The 6,002-nt window shown below is 37.8% G+C and overlaps 1 pseudogene; it reads left to right on the top strand.

The window, feature by feature from the left end:
* Positions 1-5,425: 5,425 nt before the first annotated feature.
* On the top strand, positions 5,426-5,490 carry LOC149995906 (small nucleolar RNA SNORD36; annotated as a pseudogene).
* The last annotated feature ends 512 nt before the right edge of the window (positions 5,491-6,002 follow it).

Here is a 6,002-nt window from a genome sequence, read left to right as displayed (position 1 = left end):
AGACCTTTCAGCACCTGGATTTCCTTCATTAATACTCATTATAGTTTTTAGTGCCATCTTTTAATTAGGTGTAAATTAATGATAATTAAAGAATTAGGCCTTATCTCAGTAAATACTTCTCAGTAAAGACTTCCTTAAGCACAACCATTTCCTTTTGTTAAGTTAATGTACTTCATTCGTAATAAGTATCTCCATCTTATAATTAGGAATAAACACAATTTCTTATAGAAAAGAGTAGGTATCACAGGTTTGTGAAACATTTTTCTTCTTCTTTTCCCAAGCAGATTTGTTATGAACGTGTTTTTATCTCACATGTCATACTATAATGAAGGGACCAAGACTTTAGGAAAAAAGAAACCATGTTTAGTAAAACCCTAACTGTTCTAGGCCACAGTAGGGTTGCAATATTAATTCACATTTCATCTTGGCTCGTTCAGATTCTCAGATACTCTCTTCTCCCAAATAGAGCCTCCACATATAAAGAGGAAGGGGGCTGTGGCTTTATGGCATTAGAAGAGGTTGGGGCTGGCACAAGCAGGTATGCTAGTCCTGTGTGTGCCCTGGTTGGTACCTGCACCCCTCTGCTATGTCCTGAGCACACCTGCTGCCTGGGAGTCCCGTAGAGATGCACTTGTAGTTTATTCTTTTGTCTCCTGGGAAATCTCTAGGTCTCCACTTTGTCCACTATCCGGTCCCTTATCTCATAAAGAGTTCCCTGCAGTGTTGTCTCCAAGAAAAACTGACTATGTGTCCATTCTGCTTCTGCAATGTATGAAAACAAGAAAGCCTAAAGAGTGGCCAGCTAGACCTTCGCTCTCTGACCACACTGCTGCCTCCTCCTAAGGAGGGTCTCTGTAGAGCAGTCTCCTCCTAGAACTCCAGATGGGGAAGTGGAAACCAGGCATCATCCTCCCGCTGCTTCCTGACAAATAGTTAATATCAGTGCTCCCCACCCCCCGACCCAACGCACCTCACACTGCCGCTGTTGCTTCTCCAAACCAATCCCCAAAAGGGAAACTCATGACATTTTCTGTCTCGCTCTCCTTTTCTCTTCTTCTTCTTCCCACAACCTCCTGGGACCAAAAGAGACTGTTTCCCCTACTTCCGTTTCCAGTCTTAACCTCATTTACATGAAACGATGATCCAACTTCCTAAACCCACCTAATGGCTCACCAAAATAGCAGATGAAGGAATTCAGGCAACTGGTATACCAGATCATCTAGTATACAAGGTTTGATCGTCACCACGCAATCCTTTTCTTTGAATGCAAGGAACTGAGTGTTATTTTCTTTCTCTTTGCATTCTGTGCGGGCTTCTTAGTTGTTTCTTCAAACACTTTCTTTCTTCTTCCTTATCACAGGAACTCTAAGTTTGTACATGTAGTTATGTGTGTCAGGTAGGATGAACTTTTCCATAGTCTGATATTGATTCCTGGGACTGTGGCGGCCATTTTGAGACCATCTTCATGGTCACTAGACAAAGGACAGACAGGTGACACTGAGGAAGGGAGAGTAGGTGAATGGGAAAAAAAAATTGTTCTTTGATGTTGTTGTTGACCTACCGAATGAAACAAACCTAGAGGCATCTTGCTCAAAAATTCCTGTGTAAAATAATAAATTTTTCTTATCATTTAAGTGTTTCCACTTTGGTTTTTGTTACTTCAAGCAGAAAGTATCCAAACTGACATGCTTTTTGTAACATTTCTAATCTCCTCCAAGGCAGCTGAATCACCTGACCAATTTAGACAAAATGTTAAAGGAAACTAATGATGTTAATAAGATTAGCCCTAGGAATAACAGGGGGGAAAGTCCAGAGTCTCTCTCTCAGATTCTTACCATCGTTGCTCTGGTTTCAGGTGTCCCCATCATTTCTCAGAGCAAGTTGGAATAGCTAGGCTGACTGCCTGTTACCTCAACCACCACCTCTAATCCCAAGTCTCTTACTAAAATACAAATCTCAGATGACTGTCCTACTTAAAACCCTTTCATGGCTCTGCATGGTCCCCATGATGAAATCCTACCTACTGTGTGTGTTCTACAAAGCATTTCAAGACCCAGCCTCTGCCTGCCCTTTTAGCTTCGGTTTCCACTCACCACCTACTAGCCGCCTGTGCCCTAATCGCCCCAAATCTGAGACTTTCTGAACACACTGTTTCATTTCTTGCCTCTGTGCTTCTTAGGTGCTACTCCCCATACTTGGGATCAGCTTGCCTGTATGCTACAGGCTGAAAAACTCACACTCATCCTTCTTGATTCAGGTGAAGTCTGAGGGTTTATTGGGTGCCCAGTGTCTGCTAGGATGTTGGAAGCCGAGCACCCTACTGCTTCTCACATACATCCCACAACAAACAATAAATGTCTGCATTTAATGTGAGCCCCGAGTTCATTGCCTGCTTGATGTTCAGGGCCAAGGGGTAAGGGTCTGAGAGCCCAAGGGGATAAAATGGTCAGTTGACAGAACCATAGCAGTGAAGTCCTGGGCTCTGTGTCAAAAAGCACTTCTAGGAGCTTTGTAATATTGGGAAGTCACTTACCCACACTAAACTCCAGGTTCCATATGGAAAATAGAGTGATAAACCCTGCTCCACCTACCTCCTAGCACACATATAAGAAATAGATTAAGTATAGGGTGTGACTCCATTTGTCAAGCACTTGATAATTTACAAAAATAAGAGATTTGCTAACTACTCCACCAAAAACTTCTCTGAGCTCTGCAGAGTCGCCTGTCCAACCCATGGAACCCTCCTGTCACCCTGGAAGGACACCTCTCACTATGAGACCCTGCATCGGACCTGACATTAACGTTTGTGTGCGTGTGTGTATGAATGCCTGACACGTCTACCTACTCTCCATATTTTATCTCCCATCCTAAAAAAAATCGAATTGCTTCTACCCCTATCATAAATAAAGTAGAAGAATTTATTCTAATGACTACCAGACAGTAGAGTAAAATTAGCTTAGGATGACTATGAAGGAGCACAATGCTCTAGTTTACCGGAAACCAAGGAAACCTAGTATATCCAGCAGCAATTTTTCTTCCTTCTTATTCTTTCTTCGTGGTGAAGCTGAGAATAATGCCCTTAGGTTTTTCTCACTATAAATGTAGATGGGGAGCAGAGAGGGGCTGCAATGGTACAGACAGAGATGCTACAATTAAAAAGGCTAAGATTATTTGTTGATCTTTTAATACAGTGTTTCTTTACTATCAACATCACCTCAAATCTGCAATTTTAACATAATGTAACTTAACAAAAATATTATTTTAGGCAAAGAAAAATTTATACAAGGAAACATATTGGATGAGTACTGCTGGTGGTGTAATTTTAATTCTGAAAGATCTTGCTAAGAGGGCTTATTTAAATAGGTTCTCCCTGAGATGAATATTTAGGGGGGGGTGGATTCCTACAGGATGATTTATAGCAAAATTATATGAACAGAATGAAGGACAGAAGAATTTTATTAGAAAAGGGTCTCATTTCCACAAAATATAAATTATACCTTTTAGAAAATATATTGAATTTTATTAATATTCTGTAGACAGCCTGAAGTGTTAATCTCCACCCCTACCTATAAGACTTTCATTATGATGTACAAGGTGTATTTACCCTTTAACCAAATAATTTTTGAGCAACTCGAAGGAGCCTCCAGTTTACATAACCTAAAAATATTTCCATTGCATTTACAAAATCTTATACTTTGTATTGCTGGTAACTTTTAATGATATATATGAGGGAATATATATATTATATGTGTGTGTGTGTGTATAAATGTGTGTGTGTGTGTGTATAATGCATTCTTTTGTTATTACCAGGCAGGAACACATAGTAATGATGAATTCAGTGTCCTGGATATTGGAGAAAAATGTTTCTTTAATAACCACTGTTGCTATTGCTTTAACCATTATTTTTAAGTAAAGATACAATCAGTTTTAGCTTTTTTTGGTGCTATGATTTCAAAGTTCTGCCTTGCTTCATTTCAAAATTTATTGTTAGAGGAATTCCAACTGTATTTCTACATGGCATTTGAAAATGGCCTCATTTAGACCTTGGTAACTAATATTTTTGAAGAGGAAATTGACTTATTATGATTCAAAGAACTTTGTTATAAATCCTTTTCCAGTCTCTATCAGTCTTGAAAATTGAGCCTTTCTAGGGAATGTAACTTTGTTGTAATGAATATTGGCAAATTGTCCATCAGTGCAGTGTGAGTTTCCACAAAGACAAGCTAGAATTTAGGCTTGATATTTTTTGAAAGTGAAGACTGAGAACAGGAATGAGGACAAAGCCAGGAGATTAAACAGAAAAGACAAGACTCATTTTGGCTCTTAAGTATTATCAAATATGTTTCTCTTAAATATACATAGAATGCAGCAATTAATATGACATTCCCCTAGAGAATGCAAAATACAACACATGATCCCTGTCCTCTTCAAAATACCTGTAACATAGACTACTGCAGAAATTATTATTCTCTGTTTATAAAATGGGAAGAATCCAATTTTAAAAGCTGGGCCTAAGTTAAAATCAGAAGTCAAATCTTACAGCTTAAAAGATTATTTAATTGATTTCTCGCTGAATGCCACTTAGGATCAGTCTCTAGTCTCGTCTTCATGAAAAAAGGAACACTGAAGACAAGTCTGTTTGAAGTAGTTGGGTTTTGAAACAATAACACCTTGGCACTTCTCCCAAGCCATTACATAAACCTGAAGCCCCCCACCCCCTGTGCCCAGGAACTGCACAGGAGGGAAGTCTCTTGCATTTATTATTGGTCAAAATGACAAACATCTCCAGATATGAAAAAGAAAATATATTTTAGCACAAATATTTCTGGTTTACCCTCAGAATAAATGCTCAAGTTTAAGAATCCATAGTCTTTTCATATGGATAAAAAGAATTAAAACAAAACATGAGACCTGAATGCCTATCAATATATGTCCCTAAATTAATAAATGGAGATGGCAAAAAAGAAAATTATTTTAGAATTGTCTCTATTAATCTATATGGGAACACCAGCATCATCTCTAGCCATAGAATTTCAGAGCTGTAAGAATTCTGAAAAAATTCCCTATACTCTACTGTGCACATTTTCACAAATGAGGATACAAAGAGTTGTTTTGGAGTGTCCAAGGTCACACAGCCAACAAATGACAGAGCCAGGACTTGAACCAGGACCTATTTATATGTATGTATATCTTAACATTTGGAAATGTTTTACATTCTTCAGGAGCAGGGGGCTCATACGAAGTTCAACATTGTCAACCATATCAAATGTAACCTTTGTTTTTAACAGGGAAACAAACAAATTTAAATCTATCATCACTCAACAAAATGTGATTCCTCTTTACATCCTCCATGGTTGCCCACTCTGGTCTGGTCACCCACTCTGGTCTTCATAGCTTATTACTGATAAAAAAATTGAAGGGTAGATGCCAGTGATGGTTGTGAATTTCTTCATCTGAACCAACCCTGCAGTCATGTTGTGTCTGAGGCAAAAAAAAAAAAAAAAAAAAAAAAAAATTGAAGGGTAGAGATAAAACTGGTGACTACAGATAAATCTTTAATAAATTTCAAATTCTGTGTGTGTAGTGTGGCCTGTTATTTTTATTGTAAGTTTATTTTATTTTAGTTTTATTCTTTTGTGCATTTACTTAAATTCAAAAAGAAATTAAAATGGCATAGAAGTTACCTGCACATAGGCTCCATAGCTCTTTTGTCAAACCAAAACAATATAATAAAGCAGTTTTCCTTTTTTGGTTCCACCTGATGACTTTTTGCTTCTGTAAATATTCCAAGATTTGCCCAAGATGACAGAGGAATGTGAAGTCGCAATTACTACATCAAACAATTATTCAGTAATTCAAACACAAACTGCTTATTTCATTCACATTGCTTATATCTCTACAAAACTGACCCAAATAAGAGAATATCAATCATTCATTTCTAAGATTTATTCCTAGGTGTTACATAACAATTTTAGGCCTTCATTTAAATGACACATTTTTCC

The sequence above is a fragment of the Furipterus horrens genome, unplaced genomic scaffold (genome assembly GCF_987537825.1).
Source record: "Furipterus horrens unplaced genomic scaffold, mFurHor1.1.pri manual_scaffold_12, whole genome shotgun sequence".
Classification (NCBI taxonomy): Eukaryota; Metazoa; Chordata; class Mammalia; order Chiroptera; family Furipteridae; genus Furipterus; species Furipterus horrens.
This window is presented reverse-complemented; position numbering and strand designations above follow the sequence as displayed.